This window comes from Pan troglodytes, chromosome 13 (genome assembly GCF_028858775.2).
Source record: "Pan troglodytes isolate AG18354 chromosome 13, NHGRI_mPanTro3-v2.0_pri, whole genome shotgun sequence".
Classification (NCBI taxonomy): domain Eukaryota; kingdom Metazoa; phylum Chordata; class Mammalia; order Primates; family Hominidae; genus Pan; species Pan troglodytes.
In genome coordinates, this window is record NC_072411.2 from 23,072,964 (window position 1) to 23,095,337 (window position 22,374).

A 22,374-nucleotide genomic window follows, 5' to 3' on the forward strand; every position below is an offset into this window, starting at 1 on the left:
AGATTAGCAGGGGGAAAGTTCAAGAGATAATGGGGCCTGCAGGTATGGTGAGGTCTTTGCTTTCCCCTCTGAGTGAAATGAAAGCCATTGCTGGTGTTATGGACTGAAGGTATCCCCCTAAAATCCATAGATTGAAATTTTAACTCTCATTGTAGTGGTATCGGGAGGTAAGAACTTTGGGAGGTGATTAGGTCATGGGAGCTGAACCTGCATGGACGGGATTTGTGCCCTCTGAAAGGAACCCCGGAGAGCTCTCTAGCCTTTGCGAAGTCGGCAATCTGCTACCTGGGAGAGAGCCCTCACTAGACTCCAACCATGCTGGGACTTTGATCTTGGACTTGTTAGCTTCCAAAACTGTGAAGAATACATTTCTGTTGTTTATGAGCCACCCCGACCTGGGCTGTAGCCAGTGAACTAGTTCCCAAATGAACTAAAACAGCCAAGCTTTGAGCAGAGGAGTGACCTGAACTCATTTATGAAGAGCGTGCATTCTTAAGTTTCTGAGTGTTTTGAGTTTCTGCTTTTGAGCATTGCCTGCTTATATCCTTTACAGATATATCAGTTGGATCAGTTTAATTTTGCTTATCAGTTTGCAAGAACTCTTTACATGTTACATATAGTTATTGTTTGCTTGTCATTTGTTCCAGCAAATACTTCTCTTAGGCTGTAGTTTGTCTTTTGATTTTGTTCAGTTTCTTATGCTTTACTTTTATACAGTTAGGTGACAAATGTGTAAGTCATTTCCTTTCTGTTACCTGAGTTGATGATCTATTGAAAAAGATCTCTTGATTCCATTTTAGCATGGATGAAGCTGGAGGCCATTGTCCTTAGCAAACTAACACAGGAATAGAAAACCAAATACCACATGTTCTCACTTATAAATAGGAGCAAAATGATGAGAACACATGGACACATAGAGGGGAACAACACACACTGGGGCCTATAAGAGGGCAGAGGGTGGGAGGAGGGAGAGAATTGAGGAAAATAACTAATGGGTAATAGGCTTAATACCTGGATGACAAAAGAATCTGTATAGCAAACCCTCATGACACAAGTTTACCTGTAAAACAAACTGGCACATGTACCCCTGAACTTAAAATAAAAGTTAAAACAAACAAAAACAAACAAAGCCTCTTTACACTGAGCTTATAAAACTTTTCTCCTTTTAATATGGTTAGCGTTAATATTTTTGTTTTTGTTTTTTAAATAAGGTTTTAAAACTATCTGTAATTTATTTTTGTGACATAACAATATTCACTTAAATTTCTTTTAGTTAGGGGTTGGTAAACTATGGCCCATTTGCCAATTCTAGTCTGCTGCTCATTTTTCTAAAAAATGTTTTATTGGAACACAATTATGCCCAATTGTTTACATATCATCCTTGGCTCTTTTCTTCTCATAATATTTACTGTCTGTATGTTTATAGGAAAAGGTTTGCTTTAGCTTATGCATAGACAATTATTTTAATGTCACTATTAAAAATAATAATTTCTTAATAATTTAAATATCACATTTACATAGATTAATTTCCAATCATGCATATTGTTTTGTACCACTACTATTTGTTCTGTTCTCTCATCTGTTTATTCCTGTGTCAATACTGCTCTTATAATACCTTTGTGTACATTTAAAACCTTGGAAAGCAAATTACTTTTCATTATTTACTTTCAAATTTTTTCTAGGAATTTCCCATGCATTTATTTTTTTACATAAAGTTTAGAAAAAAAATTTCCACTTTAAAAAACTGAGATCCTGATTACTGTTATAGTAAGATGACATATCGGTTTAAATAAAATTGGAAATATTGTGATATTAAAAGTCTTCCAATCCAGAAACATGCTATGTCTTTCTATTTATTCATGTTTTAGTTTATGTCCTTTTATAACTTTTTATAGCTCTTTTCATGTAGGCCTACTAATTTTAAGTTAAATTTAATCTATGATATTTTGTAGTTTTTACTACTTTTTAAAATGAGATTTTCCTTTTTGCATACCTATTTCTAACATGAAATTGTTAGCATTAAAATCTAGCTAGTCAACTTGGATTCAGCCACTTTACCAAATTGCTTTATTATTTCAAGCACGTTTTTAGTAGTCTTTTATATTTTTTAGGCAAGCCATCAAATGGAGATATTTTTGGTTTTTGACTATGGGAATAGTTACTGTTCCTGTTTTTTAATCATGATGACTTTCATATTTCACCTTTGTTGCTACGTTTTTACTTGGATATTGTTAATTATACTTTTCCATGTTTAGACTGTTTCTTCTATTCCCATGTCACTATGAATTTTAATTAGGAATGTCTTCTAAATTTTATTCAATACAATTTTAGCACATGTTGATATAATCACATATTTTTTTGCTTTTTTCTCTTTAATTTGTTTATATAATAAATTATATTGAGAAATTTACTTAATGCTGAACCAGTAGCCATGGAGTATACTTTACTTAGTTAAAAATGTGACATTCTAAAATATGATGCTGTATTAGATTATAATTTATTAGGAATTTTTATATCTATCTTGAAAAAGAAACTGGCTCTAGCTTTCTGTGATAGCTTTATCAAGTTTTGATATCTTGGTCTATGTCTTGAGAGAATTTAAATAAAGGATAATTGCTCTGAACAAAATTGTGTACTTACAAAATTTGTGTGCTGAGGCCCTAAACTTCAATGTGATTGTATTTGGAGATAGGACCTATAAGAAGGTGATTAGGTTTAAATTAGGTTACAAAGGTGGGTCCCTGATCCCATAGGATTAGTGTTTAGTGACTTTCCTAGTAAGAGACATCTGACCTCCCTTCCTTCTCCACCCCTAGCTCAGTCACCATGGAATGACCGCCCGAGCAAACAGTGAAAAGGTGGCCATCTGCAAGCTGGGGGAAGGGCCCTTGCTGGAAACAGAATCTGCCAGAGCCTTAATCTTGAACTTCGTTTTAGTAGCACCCCACTCTTGGTACCAATTTACTGTACTAGACCATTTTCACACGGCTGATAAAGGCATACCTGAGACTGATCAATTTACAGAAGAAGGATGTTTAATTGGACTTACAGTTCCATGTAGCTGGGGAAGCCTCACAATCATGGTAGAAGGCAAGGAGGAGCAAGTCACGTCTTACGTTGTGGCAGCAGACAAAAAGAGAGAGCTTTACAGAAAAAACTCCTGTTTTTAAAACTGTCGGATCTCATGAGACTTATTCACTATCACGAGAACAGCACAGGAAAAATTTGCCCCCATGATTCAATTACTTCCCACCATGTCCCTCCCACAACATGTGGGAATTCAAGATGAGATTTGGGTCAGGCCACAGCCAAACCATATTACGGGTCTTCTTTTTCTTCTTCTTCTTATTCCTCTTCCCCTTCTCCTTCCTTTCCTCCTCCTCCCCACCCACTTCTCCTTCTGCTTCTTTCTCTTTTGTGAAATACTATCCTGCCATAATTGACTGGTCTATCATGCTCTTACTGGTTAATTAGCCTGCCCAGTTACCACCTATAAGCTGTGTGACCTTGAGTCTAATATTGAGCCCTTCTCAGCTTCAGTGTCTTTATCTCTGTTTTCTGTTGTTACAAGGAATGGTGGTAATATTTGCCAAGTGACTAGCAAGGTTTATAAAGGGGTCATTGATATTGTCATTATTATTATTAATTACTTACTGCTTTGGCAGTTTATGTCAGCGAGGCTGTCTGTAATTGAGTCAACCATAATAGTAAGGAGATCCATGCTTTTTGACGTTGGAGATGCTGCTCAGTGTTCCAGACTGAGTATGCTGATGTGGGAGGGGACTGTCTGAGTTCATCCTGGCCATGGGCTCCAGTTCTTTAATCGAAAGAAAAAAAAAAAAAAGAGGGGGAAGAGAGAGAGAGAGAGGGAGGGAGAGAGAGAGACAAAAAACCGCCAGGAAAACTGTCTACAGAAGTCATTTAGAAATACAATGCCACAAACAATATCACAAAACTGGTATTATTTAAATTCTGACTTGGCCAGTGTTAGACTCGCAGTGTTATTTTAGCAATTTCAACAGGCCCAGGAGTGCAAATATTTGTAATTAAAGGCTTCCAGTAGCAGCCCTGTCAAGTCCTTGTGTGTATCACATTTGGCACATGTTTCAAAGCCGAGAGCGATATTAAATAGACCATCTGTTGGTTTTCATTAGGTTTCCTCTCATCAACAGCACTATTAAATATAACTGAACCCATTTTTTAAAAATCCCTGACATCCGTGCTTTCAATTGGAATGTTGATCAATATTAATAACAATGCTACTTCACCTGAATTTATTATTAATGAAAAGTTAAATACAGCATAAATATGAATGTTTGCCCTACAACACTTTTAATACTACTTATCCAAACAAAGCCGGAGAAAGCACCTCTCTTATGAGTAGAAATATAGAAAATGCCTGGATACAGGTGTTCCACTGAATTCCATGTGTGGCCAGCATACCTGCAGCTTCTGGACATGCCAATTTCTCTCCAGCAAACCCTTATTTGCAAACTTCACCTGGCAAACTCTTACTATCCTTCAACAACCAGCTGAGGTATGACCTCCCCTCAGAAGCCTTCCTCATTATAAACAGCATTGACTTGTTCTTTCCTTTCTCCTCCTCCAGTTTTTCTATATGTCTCTTTTATCAAATTTCACTTTGTTTCCAGGAAGAGTGAAATCTTGCCTTATAGCTTAACATTAAACCTTTTGCATAGTAGGCATTCAGTTGACATTTTAAAAAAAATAAGTAAAAGAATGGATGAAGTAGAATTCTACTAGAAAGAGGAAAGAAAACTTGGTTGGATCCAATATTTGGTGAAGACTTGTATTTTTTCCCAGCACACAAACAAGGAACATGACAAAGCTAGAAGGATTTATAGATGATCCCAGATATTAGCTCTCAACTTAAGAATCTAACTTCTTTCTTGTTTCTTTTCTTCCCTTCTTGCCCTACCGCCTAGCCCCACATGTGGACTTGGCTACTGTCATATTTTCCCCCTTTGGGGGGCTCAAAAACACTTTGGGTCAGTGGAGAGAAAATGGGGCTACATGCCTCTGTACTTTATCAGTCTGTTTGGTTCCAGAAACTTCTCACAGCATAGCACCTCTCCAAGCTGAGGGTGTGTACTAACATCTGTCTCTTATTCATACACATGCTTCTCACCTGAAGAATAGGGAGAAATGATAAACAGCATTGTGGTTACTAAATGTAATGACATATACAAAGTGCTTAGAAAAGTGTCTGGCACTTCATAGACACACAATACAATGAGAGTTGCTATTACTTCATTATTATTAAATTACTGTTTTATTCTTCATACATTAACACCTACCATGTACACAGAATTTGATGAAGAAGCACTATACAGGTGCAATCCAAAGCCTAGGGAATTTATAATTAATATGGGGATTTAGGACTTAGGTTCTTGAACATCCCTCTCTTTAATGATGCTCTGTAGTGTATGATGCAGGGTAAGTACATCAGGAGACATATGGTAAGTGTTGGCAGTTTCACTGGAGGGGAGGACAGCTTATAGCAGTGGCTATGGATGGCCCCATGGATTTAATATATAACCTGGCTTGTTTCAACATTTTTTGTAGAAAAAGTTGAAAAGGAAGGAAAGGAACATATGCAGATTTCTAAATAAAATTCAGATTGTTTCTCATGGGAGATCCAAGTGTTTTGTGGGGGGACGGAGGTGGAAATAAGGATGCCAGTGAAAGGTGGGGTCAGTTGGGGAGGGCTAAGATGTGTGTTTGACTTTGTCCTGAATGCCTGACCACTAGAAGTCACTTGTAGCTGAAGACTGAGGGAGGAGGCTTTGTATTACCAGCCATGCACAGGAGGTTCTCCTTTGAGCAAGTAACACACTGTTCATAATAAAGTGAGCAAGTAACACAGCTTAATATGTTGAATTTAGTAACCGGTGTTAACTGAAAAGTTAGAAACAAAATAGCTTTTAAACATCTTAACATCTTATATTTTAGTTGTTAATACTAGCGTCCTTTTTGTTTTGAGCTCAAATGTTGATTTTCCATTTATATATTTGCTGACTTAAGTAGTGTCCCTCCAATATTTGATGCGTATTTCAGCAGGATTTAAAAATGGTTCCTTGGCTTGTTAAGAAGGCAGCCAAGACTCTCTCCCTTAGGGCAATATAAAATTCTCTGTCCATACTCGGCATTGATCACAGATAATGTTTTTGTGAACTTTGTACAATGGGGCATGCAATCACAAATACCCTATCGCTTTATAAAAGAAAATACATTACTTGCTAGCTACTGATTCTTTTAATAAGCTACTAATTTAAAAGACATTTTTTGTTCTACAGACAAAACATAAAAGTCATTTTAGCATCTCTGATTACAATTTTTGGAGCTATGTTGGTTTGGCTGTGTTCTTTTACATCAGAGTCTGATGAACTTTGAAAACATGTTTTCCACTTAGAACAATAAAATTATATCCTAGCTTGACTTTGCATTAATTATTCAGATAATTAGGATAAAAATATTTTTGAACTCTACTGAATGACTTTCTCTGGGTGATTGCCAAACCTTTCGTTCCTTTGTTTGTATATGGAAATGGGGATTTCCCAAGATCCTAAGCTGAGTACCTTTGCAAGTCTGGGCTTGTGGACCATGATGGTGGGCTGGGTCTGCTTGAGTCTGTTTACATAGGGTTTTAAGTGCTGCAAAGACAAACGACTGACTCGATGCTTACAGATTGGCACAAAGTCCACTCCTTGGAGTGGAAATCTTCCAGCTTCTAAGGAGTAATGGGGTACTCTTCAATCAATGGATCTTAAGCAGGTACACACATTAGCATCTACCTGTATATGGACGTATTTTGAAAAATGCAGATTTCAGGATTCTAGATCCACATTGTGACTCTAGGTCTGGGGTTGGAGGACCTGACACCTACTATAAGGGGGCTACAGGCAAGACTTATATAAACTTTGGGCTGGTAATGACACTAACTACACTTCTGAGGTAAGGGCTAAATGTAGAAGGTGCTTTCCCTAAGCGGGGAGAGAGCTGGGACTCATGAATGGGTGAAAGCTGGAGTGGAGCAGCAGTCCCTACCTGTGACCATTCACAGTATCTCCCATCCCTACTTCCCTAAAAACATGTCAGAGTACTAGAAATGTCTCTCAAAGGCAAGTGGAGATCAGGCTTTCTGAAGTTCCCCAGATGTGGCAAGAGAGACACAGGCAATCCAGAATCCCACCCTGGATGAGAGCTTTTGCCTGGCCCTGGGAGCCAGTGCAATGGGTTTGGGAGGGCTGGAATTGCAAGAATCTGTCCCACAGGTGAGCATGGGCCTTGATGCGTAACCACTGTCCAGCGACTCTTTCGGCTAGCACCTCGGGAAACATCTGCGGCTAGGGTATGTCAGTCAATTGAAAGACATCAAACCAAGCAAATCAAAATGCAAGCTTTCATGTTCCCTCTTTTAATAAAAAAATTAGAAATTGTGACAACTTTAGTCAGTATATTATGAGATAATGACTCATATACAGTAAATGGCAACATGTACCAAACATTTAGTATTCATACCCTATCCAATAATCCCAACCCTAGGTTTGTATCCTAGGGAATAATTTGAAATTTGAAATATAATTGTTTATATGATAAGATACTCACCAAGGTATTATTCACAATAATGGAAAATGCCCTAAATAGTTTGGTAAATTAAGGAGAGTTATTTAAGAAAATACTAAATAACCACTAGAAATATTTATGAAAGTTACAATTTGATAAATTGCTGTTAATAGAGCACTGAGTGGAAGGAAGAAAACAGCATATAAAAGATGCTCTAGGCCGGGTGCAGTGGCTCACGCCTGTAATCCCAGTACTGTGGGAGACCGAGGTGGGTGGATCACGAGATTAGGTGTTTGAGACCAGCCTGGCCAACATAGTGAAATGCTGTCTCTACTAAAAATACAAAAAATTAGCTGGGCATGGTGGCAGGTGCCTGAAATCCCAGCTACTTGGGAGACTGAGGCAGGAGAATTGCTCAAACCTGGGAGGCAGAGGTGGAGGTTGCCGTGAGCCAAAAGGGTGCCACTGCACTATAGCCTGGGCGACAGTGCGAGACTCGGTCTAAAAAAAAAAAAGAGCTCTAAACTGTAATACGTGTACACAATAAATGATTGCAAGGAGACATGAACAAAATATGAACAGTGGAATGGACTTCCTCAAATTTGGCATGGCAGCTTCCCACCCTAGGTCTCACTTTACTGTGTCCTCAGGATGCCATTCGTCACCACTCAGAGTCGAGTAAGCTCCCAGCCCCACCCTCACCTTCTTCTTTGGAACTCTGTTCTTTTCTTTTATAAAAAGAAAAAAGTACCTGCTTATCTGCTTATGTAATAGATGTTGCTTTCAAGAAATGTAAGCTCCCTTAGAGTGAAGAGTAGTATTTCTGTTTTTCCCACTACAATTTACCTGGCCACAGTACGGGGAGTCCCAGAGCAGTAGATAATGAACTTGTATTTCCCGTATCACATTAGCTGATGGCATCTGTACCTTTGCTCTCTATTCCTTATATATTATATGTATATAAATATGCATGTATAAGTATAATTTTCCACTCCATTCCACAGTGTCTGATATTCCACATTTGAGATTTGATTCCTTTGTTTTGCTTTTTATCCTCATTAAAAAATGTAAATCCTGAGAAACATTTTCTTAAGATGTTCCTTTGTGGGTCACTGGTATTAGGCTGTTAAAGAAATGTTCACTCTAATATCTCAGGGAAGGGACCATGGTGGGACCCAGGTTTTCGCCAAAAGCCTCAGACATGAGTAGGTCCTGTCAAGGGCAGTAAAGCAGCCCCAAGACAGCAGATGGAATGGGTCAGAGCAGACATTTCCTATCTCATCTTGGGTTGTGGGCTAACTCTATCTGAGAGAGACAGAAAGAGAGAGAGAGACCAAGGAGAGAAACTGTGACCTTGATAACAGAAGGTCAATATTTCATCATAAAAATTGTTCTAAAATAAATACATTTCTAGTTCTTATTTCCACTGACTAAAAGTGCCCGGTCTTACTAACACAATCACTTATTTTTCTCAGGCCTATTTAAAATTTCCCTTTCACCACTTGGGTTCTGACTCCAGAAAAGATGCCAGTACAGCTTTATGCTACTCAATCCCATGGGAGATTTCGGATTTCCTCCTAGAAGCGAAGCACAATGGGTTCACTTTGAGTTCACTTTGGTTTGGTTCCTACCTTTTCTTATAGAAACATGAGGGCAAACAAATAAATATACATGGATGAATCCTAGTTCCCTCCTAACATAATAGTTCCTCTTTCCCTTCCTCTGTCTCTCCCTTCCTTCTTTCCTCCTTCTTTTTCTTGCTGCCTTCTGCTCTTTCCCTTTTAAACTCTTAAGTCATAGTAAAGATTTAGATGGAAACAGATGAGCAAAACAGATTGGATACATTAACCTTGAAGCTGTCTTTGCCTCTGAAATTAGCATAAACTCTGGTTGTGAATGACTGTTGATTCCTACGCCAAAGGAAGCTGTGATTTCTTGAAAATTAGAGGGATATTATGAACATCTGAAACCTGCAGGGGGTCCTGTTAATTACATTTCTTGGACAAATATTTCATGAAGTACAATTGACACATGCAGGAACATTGATCTGGTGTTCACTGGTGTGCCAATGTTGATGCTTAGAATCTGTTATACTTCTTTAACGAAAGTGCTCATGTGCTAGTTAGGCTGGACCATAGGCATGATTCCTGTATTCCTTGCTAGAAGGCAAGGCAGCTCTCCCTCCAGAGAGGAAAGAGAAGTCTGCTTTTATCTACTACTTCTTCACCATCACAACCATGTTGCATTCTCCAAGACGCACTACACCTTCTATACCCAAGATTTCTTAGTTGTAATACATCTATCTCATAATATGTTATATCTCATCTAGTTTCTGCAATAATTTCCTAATAGGCTTCCCTCTCTTCAATTCTCTCATTTTCCATGGACAGTGCTGATTCATACCTGTTATCTTGGCATAATTATTAAAATTGTCCCCATTTATGCTCAGTTGTGTCTTGGTTTGCATGATACTTGTATGGGCTCCTGATTTGAATCACACCCAACTCTCTAGCCTTATCCCCTTCCTTGTTTCCTCCTGATTTGAACCACACTCAACTCTCTAGCCTTATCATCTTCCTTGTTTCCTCAGGCTCACTGCACTTTCTTTTGTTCCCTTGAGCAATCCATGCTGGGCCCTTGAACATATGTTTCTGCAGCCTGGCACGCTGCCTTCTTCAACCTTCCTATCTCAGCACCTTCAGGAATTGCTTTTTGGCTTTCTTGACCTTCCCAATCTAAGTCAGGACTCAATGCTCAATGTTAAAAGGGTTTCTAGCATTCGTTACAGCTATAATTCTACAATTTTTAGCATGATTATTTCACTGATGCTGATGCCATCATTAGAGTCTATGAACCCCATAATGTAGATGAGGAAAAGGTATTATAGAGAGATTAAAAACTTGGTTTATGGTGGCTGAAGAAGTATTTGAGCCCACTTCTTCCTTACTCCATCTCTGTGGGATGCTTTGGGTGGATTTCTCTACTCCTTTCTTTCTTACAGGATCATATTTGGCTGGGAGATGTGGGTGATGGCTGAGGATATAAGACTAGTGAAAATCAAATCCTTTTGAAGGTGGTATCTAAAGCAACTGTAAGCTGAAGAAAGACTATCTTGGATTAATTGATAATTTAAAATATATTTTTCCTCTTTCTATTGCCCTGATGGCTCTTTCTATTGACCTGATGGGTAATCCTGCTTCTGCAAAAAATTCAGCTGTAAAAATATAGATCATATTTATTGCATCACTGATCTTTATTTGAAGGTATCTGTAAGGTTATTCAAACCATTTTTTTTTTTCGATAGAAGAGAAAAAAAGGCACCAAGAGAGGTTAAGGAAGTTATCCAAAGTAACACATGGGTTACCCAGAAGTCCTGTGGAAATGAGTTCAGATCAGCTGTCCTGCATTCTTTGACTCAAGGATGTACTCATAATGGAACTGTGTGTAATGTTCCCTAGACCACATGGAGAAGGTCAAAGGTGCAATGCAAGAGAATTATCCCAGAGTTCCAGACTTGGTTTTCACAGATAATTGTTGCTACTTGAAGTCTTCCTACACCTCCTCTGCTACTCAGTCTGCTAACCACAGTGTCCACAACACATCAAAAGGCCTGAAGGGATCAGCTGCGACAGCTTATAGAAAGCAATTTGAGACATGATCAATCGTTTTCAAGCCAAATCATATGCCATAATCATATCCCAAGTCTGTTATATATAAATGTTAATGTGTGTTTTGTTTCCTACCCCAAATTAATATGTTGAAGCCCTAATTCCCAGTGTGATGGTATTGGGAGGTGGAGCCTTTGGGGGTGATTTAGACCATAGCAAACATAAAAATCAGACTGCCTTCAGTGACATGAGCAGCAAAGTCCTTTGCCTCTAACCAGGAGTCTCATGTCTTCTTCTGCCAGCATCCATGAAATTGTGTCAGGCTGACTTATCAACTAGGTGAAAGTCTCAGACCCTTTGTAGTTTTTGACAGCATTCGTTGAGGGCCATTTGAATTTATCTATGTATATTTAAAAACCTTTTTTATTGCAGTTTCACATGTAGAAATCTATCCTGCAGAACAAGTTATGCAAACATATCCAAATACAAATGCGAATCTGTATAGTTCAGGGCTGTGCCTGATAACAAGAGATTAAAAAAACCCTGAACATCCATCAGTAGAAATGTACTTAATTTACTGATATGTATCCACATTTTGGACTACAATTCAGCAACCAGAAAGAAAAGCTCTGTATGTGCTGACATAGGACTGTTTTCATAATTCATTGTTCATGGGAAAAAAGCAAGTTATTCAATGATATGTGAATTATGAACTCAGTTTTTCATCGATTTATTCACTCATCAAATATTTATTGAGCATCTACTGTATGTCAGGATTGGTGGTGATATATTACAGGCAATACTAACAATATCTCTACATGTTGTTGGGAAATAAGAGAGCAAATAATAAAAACAGTACATAAGGTAATTATACTGATGTTAAGGAAATATTTAAGGTAATGTGATAGAAACTTGGGGAGGCCACTTTAGATGGGGCGGAAGAGAGAACTATAGTTTCAGAGAGGAGTTCTGAGGAAATGGCATTTATATTGCTATCTCAAGTTTGAGAATAAGCCAGCCAAGTAGCAATATGGGGGAAAAGCATTCAAGTGAGGGACCTGGAATAGATAAGGTTGCTTTTTTTATTCATGAGGACCAGAAAGGAACTCCTGATGGCCACATAATACTGATCAGGAGGGACAATGGCAACCATGAGAGACGTGGTAAAATATCTGGATCCAGCAGGAGACCACTTTGCAGCAGCACTAGGGCTGGTTTTCTTATTTAGGTGAACATTCTCACTGCTGTGTGGAAAATGGATTTTAAGACATTCTTTCTGTCTCTCTCTCTATTTCTGTATACATATGTATATGTGTGTGTATACATCTATGTATATATACATACATACATATAAATGTGAATGTTTTATATATGGATATATAAATATATGCATTTCATGTAAAAGTTTTGAAATATTAACCAACTAACAGTTCACAGTTTTGAGGGGACAGTTAGGAGGGCTTCAGTACTTATTGTTAAAAACAATAGAAAGAAAAACACTCTGCATGTTAGTAAGCAAGGATGAAAGAGGATAGAATTTCTGGACCAAAGTTACATAGAAAATTGAGACAGAATTTTCATCTCACAGATGTAAACAAATTATCTGAAAAAAGGGGCCTAGTTATTAATTTGTTTCTTAATTTTATCACCAGAGGTGATGATATTAGCATTGTTTAGAAACTGTGTGTATATGCATGTAGATATGAACAAATATCCATTGCTTTCTGGTATACAAATACCAATGACCATTTTGAAAAAGGGATTAAATGAAAAACAAGGGGCCGCAAAGAACATAGTCAAGAAATCTTGCCTTTGAGGAGTTAATAAACTGCAAGATGAAATAAAAATAGAGGCATAAAATGACCTGGTCAAGGAAACACTTATGAGACCTTCTGATAAACTGGGAAAGATGGTATTAAGGAAATGACCCTTTGCTATTGAAAGACTTTAAAGGTTGCAAAACAGAAATTCAATGCTTTTTTTACTGTCAAATAAACAAAGAAATCTTTATATATATGTGTATATATGTAATGGATATATGTGTATATATCTTTTTCATAAATACACAGTTCTAACAATTCATTTTTATGACAATTTTTTATTAAACCCTCTTTCACTTTGATAATATAATTATAGCAGAAGATGAAATTTGTTATTGCTGCTGAACCCTCATTTAAGTTTCTACAAGCTTCCTATTTAGAGCTCACTTTGTACTTGGCCTAAATATTGCTTGGGTATTGATAGCCATCTTAGGGAAAGACACACTAATGTGTTTACTGAAATTTTATTACCCCAATCACAGGCATAGCCACAGCCACTCCCATTCTCTTTGCCAGTCTGAATTGGTGATTCATCAGGGAGGAAGTATCATTATCTTCTTTCTAAGCATGTATTCACAAACACAAAAATGAAATCAACACAAAACTCAACTAAGTAAAATGGAAGTAAATTGCCTGATCACCAAAGCTTGAATGGGTACAGCTAGTATAAGTGAGGGCCTTTGGCCAGTCCAATGATAAAATGGACAACTCTATAGGCCTTCAATGATTCTGTAATTTCTTATAATGTTGAGGGTGAAGGCTAACAGTTTTGAGAAACCACAGTAATAACTGTGAGAATCTTGGAATTTATTCATAAATTCATCACAAAAACTTTTGAACATCTTCTATGTACCAAGCACTGTAAAGAATGAATAAAACTCATTTTTATTTGTATCCTTTCTAGTTTTAATCATCTTTTATTTGATTTCCACCATGTTAGATATGTCCCACTTACTTTTTTGAAAATTTATAGGTCTTCAAAAAGTACCATGAAATTATATCTCCCTCCAAGGCTTGCATTTGTCTTTTGCTTGACTGTTTGGAATTCATAGCAATTGCTGCTACATTCGAGCAACATATTTCCTATTGTTTTAAGCAGAGTGATTTATAGCAGTGCTTGGAAGGTTTGCTTTTTTGACACACTTAACACTGATGAATTAGGTGAAATATTTTTCAATCATAAGCTTCTGCCCAAGCTTCCTTTTGAAGTGGAGCCCAAGTTTTCTCTGGTGAGACAAGAGAGGAAGGAAGAAGTGAATAAAAGATGAGGTGAATGCAGAGCATGGTTCTCGGATTGCATAAAACTTCTACCCACGTAGTGACTGTGGCGGCTCCACCCTGTCTTACTTTGGCACACATCTGGTCCACATTTTTGTGAGTTCATCACTGGTTCTCCCTGAATGTTAGAAGCAAGTTACATTTTGTTTACTTTCCAGGGAAGGAAGAAAACTATAGCTCTTGCCCTTAAAGCCTGGACTTGTACTCCTCCTTACCCGCCTTGCTGTTGCTAGGAATAGACCACGGTTGAAGCAAGTATAGGTATTTTTGTCAACTTTGTAAGAGAGTGTGCATGCTTCCTTGGACCTCTCTTGACCAGGCAATCATGTTCTCTGAGTTCATGTATCAGAAGTCACTTATATAGGAGGTTCAGGTGGATCTTTCGATAGGATCCTCAAAGCCCCTATGATATCACAAAACCTTCCTCTTTTCTTGTTTTCTACTACTTATTCCAAGAGGTAGGGCTTCACGAATGTCTCATTTCTGAGAGACTGACTTCTTCAATGCATAGAGAAGATGTGTGGTTTGGCCCTTGCCTTACACTGCCCCGGGTACCTTATGTGCACATAGGTTCTTGTGGCAATTTCAGGACAATTTCCATAAAGCAATGCATTGTAAACTTTCAACTTCATCAGGATCACCTGACGTCCCTATTAGGAACTGCAGATTTGAGGTCGTCACTATCAGAGACTATGATTCCATAAATCTGAAGTAGGACTCATAAAATTGTGATAGTAATAAGCGCCCCTGGTAATTACTGTATAGATGGTCTTAAGTTCACCCTTTAAGGAAGAGTGGGCTGTGATAACAAATAGTGGCTTGTGAATTGGCAAACCTGGTTGAAGTTCTAGCCTCACAACTTTGTAAGACTGTGACTTTCGACAAGTTAATCTTCCTAACAAGAATCACTTTCTTATTAGATAGACCAAGGTTTGTATCCTAGCTCATATGCCTCCTACTGATTTCTAATATGTTACTTAAATTTCTCTAAGTTCATAGTAACACATAGTAAGGGTACAAAGAACAAATTTCCGGGGAAACTTATAAGTAAAGGGTCAACAAGAAATGGCACTTGCTTACCCAGATCTATTGGCTTTCTGCAGAGATGCATGCAGTTGAGGCTTGCTGGAGCCACTATGACTTATTCCAGGGAAGGGACCCTGCCCCCTGTTGCTCTCTCTTTAACTGGGTGAGCATGAGAATGACCTTAACAGTGGAGACACAAAGCTGGCAGTGATTCATGGTGCCCTGTGACTTCACCTGGTGTTGTATGTAACTATAATGTAATAGCAGATTAGATGCCAGCTGTTTAGGGCCGTGATAAGAAATGCTACCTGCTCAGTACTTGGAGACCTAGGGAGCACTTGGAGGAAAATACAACCTGTCTTCGGGTGAGGGCAGCACTTCCCTTTTCATCTAGCACATTGCTGGACAATTCAGAGACAGCTCCCAGGAAACTTTGCAGATACACTCCATGCTGTCTCATAGAGCTTCTGTGAGCATTGAATAGGATAATATACGAAATAATTTAATTCTGTTTAATTCTGTTCTGATCCACAGTAGGTGCCCAATGTTGGTATTTCTGTCACTGTTCATACTTCATACCTATTCTATATCCTATAGGGCCAGTGACCCATAAAAACTGCACGTTTTACACTCCTCTGTCCCAAATTGGCTAATTGGCTATATTATAATTGTTTTGATGATGTTTCTGTTGTTATTAATCTCATTAATCTAAGTTGAAACATTATTGTGTTTTCTTTCTGTTTTTTTCCTGAGGGAAGTTCAGTCTAAGTGAGAAAATTTTCCTTCTCCTCTGAAGCTGAGGTTGAAGCTCATTATAATTCTAAATTTGCCATAGAGTTTTCCACATTCAAATTGTCAGAAGATTTATATGAGTAGCTGAATTGCTAAACTGCCTTTCCAGGGAAAGAAAGGGCTGAATTTCCTAAATCTTGATTATTTAAAATATTATTATCTGAAGATTTTTCTCTGAAATTGTTTTAATATATTAAATCTATTCATTCACGTTTGCAAACATTTGTACATGAGGCTATGTGAGCTTACATGGAATTATATATAACAGTATATGTAATTCATAATACCATAAATTCAAATTTTAATAATATTATAAAGTGCATAAGTATACTATACATGTGAAAGCACTATATAAATATGCTGTAATCGCATGGGATGATATAATGTGAGTTCTGTGTTAGAAGTTGCTTTGTTTGTCTTCAGTTTCTGAGAATCTTTTTATTGTTTAGGAGGCCATAGTTGAAGATACTCAAATCATTCTGAAGACTTTCATCTTGTCTCTCAGAGGCACTCATTCAACATTTTAGGGAACAACCAAGGCCTCTGTTCATTGAAGCCCATTGACTGTCTTCCCAGAAAACACTTCATCATGCTCAGTGAGTAAAGGGGAAAGGGATAAAGTGAGATTTTCCAGTGCTGGAGAAGAACATGACATAGACCAACCACTTCATCTTCCACCGTCTTAGGGAAGCATGTTACTATATACAATCTTTGCAAATAGAGAGAGGGAACAGAATTCTAAAGCACCTAACTCCCCTTCCAAACAAAACTCTCTAATCACATGCTACCTCCCCTATTTATTCTTTCACTAATTATTTTCCTAAAACGAAGGTCTAACCTGGTTGCATTCCTCATCAAAACCCTTCCTGTTAGTCTGTTTCACTTTGCTGATAAAGACATACCTGAGACTAGGCAATTAACAAAAGAAAGAGGTTTATTGGACTTACGGTTCCACGTGACTGGCAAGGCCTCACAATCATGGCGGAAGGTGAAAGGAAAGGAGCAGCACGTCATGTCTTACATGGATGTTGGCTGGCAAAGAGAGAGTCTGTGCAGGGAAACTCCTGTTTTTAAAACCATCAGATCTCATGAGACTCATTCACTATCATGAGAACAGCATAGGAAAGACCCACCCCCATAATTCAATTACCTCCCACTGGGTTCCTCCCATGACATGTGGGAATTGTGGGAGTTACAATTCAAGATGAGATTTGGATGAGATTTGGGTGGAGACACAGCCAAACCATACCACTTCCCTTCATTCCATTTCTGTTTTTTTTTTTTTTTTTCTGAGTTGGGGTCTCTCTCTGTCTTACAGGCTGCAATGTATTAATGTGATCTTGGCTCACTGCAAACTCTACCTCCCTGGTTCAAATGATTCTCCTGCCTCAGCCTCCCAAGTAGTTGGGACTACAGGCACCCATCACCATGCCCAGCTAATTTTTGCATTTTTAGTAGAGACAGGGCTTCACCATGTTGGCCAGGCTGGTATCAAACTCCTGACCTCAAGTGATTTGCCAGCCTTGGCCTCCCAAAGGACTAGGATTACAGGTGTAAACCACCTTCCCTGGCTACATTTCTTACATAATATAAATTTAAATTCTGTAGCATGAAATTCATTTCCTTCATTATCTGATTTCACAGAGCTCTCCAACCCCAATTGCCTCTGTTATGGGTCTGAATTTTGGTGACTCCCAAAATTCCTATGTTGGAATGTAATTCCCAAGGTGTTGGTATTGATGTGGGGGCTTTGTGAGGTAGTTAGGCCCTGAGAGCTGTACCCTCATGCATAGGATTAGATGCTATTATAAAAGGGCTTGAGGACATGGGGCCTGAGGACCTTTTTTACCCCTTCTTGCCTGTGAGGACACAGCAAGAGGAGCCATCTTAGAGGCAGAGAATAAACTTTCACTAGAGACCAAATTTGCTGGTGCCTTGATCTTGGACATCTTAGATTTCACAGCCTCCAGAATTGTGAGCAATACATTTCTGATTGTTTTGCTTTGTTTTGAGACTGGGTCTCACTCTGTTGCCCAGGCTGGAGTGCAGTGGTGCAATCAAAGCTAATTGCATTTTGAACTCCTGGAATCAAATGATCCTGCTGCTTCAGCCTCCTAAATAGCTGGGACTACAGGTTTGTGCTACCATGCTGGCTATTTAAAAATTTTTGTTGTTGTCGTCGTTGTAGAGACAATGTCTTGCTTTGTTGTCCAGGCTGGTCTCAAACTCATGGCTTCAAATGATCCTTCCACCTTGGCCTCCCAAAATGCTAAGATTACAGGTGTGAGCTACCTCACCTTGCTGTAAATGCCTATTTTTTATAAATCACCCATTCTATGGTATTTTGCTATAACAGCAGGAGCAGAGAAGACATGCACAATACTCTTCATATTCCTTTTATTCTAGTGAAATGGAACAGCCCGCTTGCTCCAAACGCATCACACACTTTTGCACTTAGTGTCTGTGGGTAGTGTTCTTTCAACTTAATGATTAATGTGATTCTTCTTCCTACTTTCCTTTTAGGGTTGTTTAATGTCTACTTTTTCTGAAGTTTCTCCAGCTCTCCTATAGATACCAATCTCTCTGTTTCCTGTTCTCCCCTAGACATTGCTGGCACTACTACCATGGAACTGACATGCTGAAGCAGGCTATTTGCATGTCAGTTGCCTGGGGAGGGGCTGTGCATTTCTCTTTCCATAACTCTATACCCTGCTGAGTCCAGATATAAACTTGCACAAGGCTCAAAGAGAGAAGGAGTGATTACATTCAATGGTTTAAATGCTTTAAGAATCTTCAGCTCTTTGGACCTTCTGGTGCATCTGGTACTATGCTAGGAACTGTATAAAAGAGAGAGAGAAAGAAAAAGAGAGAGACAACAAGGGAAGAGGAGATACTTAATAAACCAATCAAGTATATTGCATGGATTGTATTCCTTAGGGAACTTGAGAATGATTCTTTGCTTGGACATTTAAGTGAAAATTAGGAAAAGCTTGAAAGAATATGTATGTGGTCTTACTGGTTTGCATGCTTATTAGACTGCTGTATGGGTTTGGTTCATCTTGAAAATGTAATGATTGAGCATTCATTGATATTCAGCAGGCATCAATATGTAGTGGGAAGAACTTGAGTTCTAGAGTCAGACAGTATTGGGTTACAATTTTGGCTTCACCTTTCAATTGCTGTGTGGCTTCAGAAATGTCCTCTAACTTGTCTGCACCACGATTTCTTAATCTTTAAAATAAGGATAGTGATAACTACCCCCAAATGAAAACCATGCGTGCCAAGTGCCTGGCACATGAACACGGCCATTTGTTTTATTATTAGCAGTTACAACAATATGACATTAATACAAATTTTATTGAGTGTCCACAATGTCTTTAGCTTTTGCGGTGTGTTTTTCCTAAAGAGTCTCTAAAGAGTCAGCTTTCTGTCTTTCTCACTCTCTATATATCTATATCTAGCTCTCTATCTATAGATATCTATAGATATAGCTATCCCAATGCCTGCCATATATGGAAACTCAATAAAAGTTTGCTAAATATCCAGAGAACCACCATCATTTGTGATTTGGACATTTTTATTATCCCTAAAGAATCAGTGAGCATGAAACGTTGAAAAATTTAGTAGCCACCGGCCACCCTCAACCCCCAGCAACTCCACCTTCCACACTGCCCCTCAGTAGGGCTTCAAATGTCTATATATGTGAATCAATGCACAATTATTATACCCAAGATATAATCCATCTACCAAAAATTTTCACATCACTTAAGGTGCTGATTGACATTTATGAGGATATTAATATACACTTGAATAAATTGCTCATAAACTGCTACTACGAGACTAAAAATGCACACGAAGTCAGAAAGGTTTAAGACTTGGCAGCGACTAAACTACACTAACTGAAAACTGGAAGGGAAATTATCCTTTTGTCATTTGACATTTTGAAATTCATTGACCTTTATCTTACTTGCAACAGTATTATTGTTTTATTTCATATGCTTTCTAGCTCCATTCCCAGCTGGTTTTTTCTTCCTCTTGGTTTCTGGAGGATGAGACCCGCCTGCCTGTAGTCTCACTGTTGCTCCTGGATATTTATGTTGTTTTGAGCTGCACAAACATTTGTTTAGAGACCTGGGTGGGGCATCAGCGGGACTGGCACAGAGGTGTCATCATGCTTGCGTATTTCTGTAAGAGTGAATCAACTGAGATAAGTAAAGAAAATGTAATTAACAAAATGTGGGGAAACAGGAGTCTATGTAAGTAGTAAAAAGGAGGAAGGTCTGAAAGGGGTAGAGAAGAGAGAGAATTGTCCCAGAGTGATGCCAGGAAGGGGATTGTGGTGCTGGAGAGGAACCGCTTAGCAAGCACTATCTGTAGGAAACAGTGCCAAGGCCATGTCCAAAAAATGTGAACACAGCCCCTGCCTGCAAGGAGCAGATGCTCTATTTATGACCACAGAGCATGCCTATTACATCGGTAGCTATTTACAGACCTCTGGCTCCTCAGCTTATGAGTGTGGTGTCTTGTTGCCTTTTTTTAAATTTTATTTTTTAACTTTCAGAACACTTGGTTCAGATAAAAATTTATTTTTAATTCCAACAAAAAGGAGCCACCCTGGCTGAATTCAGGCAGGGGTGCTGATGGCATTTTACTTGCTAGGTTTCAGACCTTCACAATCCTGTGGCCCTAGGAGACTTCCCCAGGAAATCTTGAGGTTTCTGGGCTCAGAGGGCCACTGCCCTCTTATAGGACAGGGTGTGGGTGCCTTTGCAGGTGCTTCTGTCCCTGGACCCATGCGCCTCTTCTCATCCCACTCTGTGTCTAGAATGACCTTTTCTGCCTCTTCTGCCCGGCCAATTATTGTCTTCTTATCTTACTGTATCTTCCAAGATTCCACTCAAACCATCCATTCTCCTTTGAACTCACCTTGTTTCCACCCCGTCTTGAAAGTTAGCCCACGTCTGCTGCGCTTTTCCTCATCCTATTGCAGCCCTACATCCTTGCATTGCCCATACAGGCTGAGCTGCTTCCTTCCCTTCCAAACCTTGCTTCTCTAGATTGGAGGTCTTTTTCCAGTCTCTCTTCCCACCTATGAGATAAGTAGTGATGTCCTTTTCAGACACAAGAAAGTGGAGGGAGAGTGATCTGACGGCTCATATTCCACAGAAGAAAGTACCTCAAATTAGGAAACATACTCTAGCCCCTGTCTTTTGCTGCCTGTGTCACAGCTTGGCCAGAAAGTCCAGCTCACTGTGCAAAACAGCACGCAGGAGTCAAGTGGCAGGTCCTGTCTCCTAGAGAACACCAGTGACCTAACTGCTTCCCCTGGCTCTTCATTTCACAGGTTCCTGGTGTGTGGGAGGTGACTGAGACCCTCCGTGAATGAGGGCACTTACTGAATTTTGTGGACAGAACTTTTTCTGTAAGTAGTACCCAAAGGAGATTAGACTTGGGGGCAAGGTAGCTGAAAACCTCACTTTGGCTTCAGTTCCAAACCTCATTTTCCAATTCAACTCTATCAGATACATTGGTTATTACAGGTCCTCTGTCAACCCTTTAATACAACTTATACTGAAATAGAGGCTATTGGCCTCTTTTGACTGTTTTCAATTCATAAGCAGCTTCAGATGAGTGACTAGCACCTGCAACCTCCAACATCAATAACCTACTATGTGCACTCACCATAGCAACGGTAACATTTTGCACACTTGTATCTTGACCCCGTATTCCACAGGTGATATGATACACTTACGAATTCAAGTTATAAGGCAAAAGCATGATCCCTTGAGATGCCCAGTGATGTATAGTATATAGATATTCAATAAATTTTTTTGACTCATTCACTGACTGATAATCTGAAATAAGAGGAGATTGCTGCTTACAGTTTCCTGTGGTTTCAATGTATTTGTGGGTGTGTGTGTTTCCATTGTCTGAGGGAAACCATGAATGCATCATGCACTTTTAAAAATTGTCTCTATTAATTTTCCAAGCACAGCTGGGCCTTGCTTATCTTCCTAACTGGGGAATTGTGTTAGAATGTGTAGCTCAGGGTTCTCTTGAGTTGGGTTTCACAGGGAATATGGTGTGGAGGTTCAGAGCACAAGCACAGTGCTCTCCAGGCTTAAATCCAGCTCTTCCCCTTAATAGTCATGTGATGCTGTACCAGTTACTCATCTCATTAAGATTAGCTTCGGTAATGCTGACAACATACTTAGAATAATGCCTAGCATTCAATAAATATTAGCCAATATTATCATGAACAT

At 38.8% G+C, this 22,374-nt stretch overlaps 1 long non-coding RNA gene across 1 annotated transcript in view; it reads left to right on the top strand.

The window, feature by feature from the left end:
- Nucleotides 1-21,533, top strand: part of LOC134807968 (uncharacterized) — a 512,919-nt gene extending 491,386 nt beyond the window's left edge. The window contains exons 5-6 of the long non-coding RNA XR_010149710.1: nt 16,561-16,707; nt 21,456-21,533. This is a non-coding gene — a long non-coding RNA (uncharacterized LOC134807968). The remainder of the gene's footprint in view (nt 1-16,560; nt 16,708-21,455) is intronic.
- The last annotated feature ends 841 nt before the right edge of the window (nt 21,534-22,374 follow it).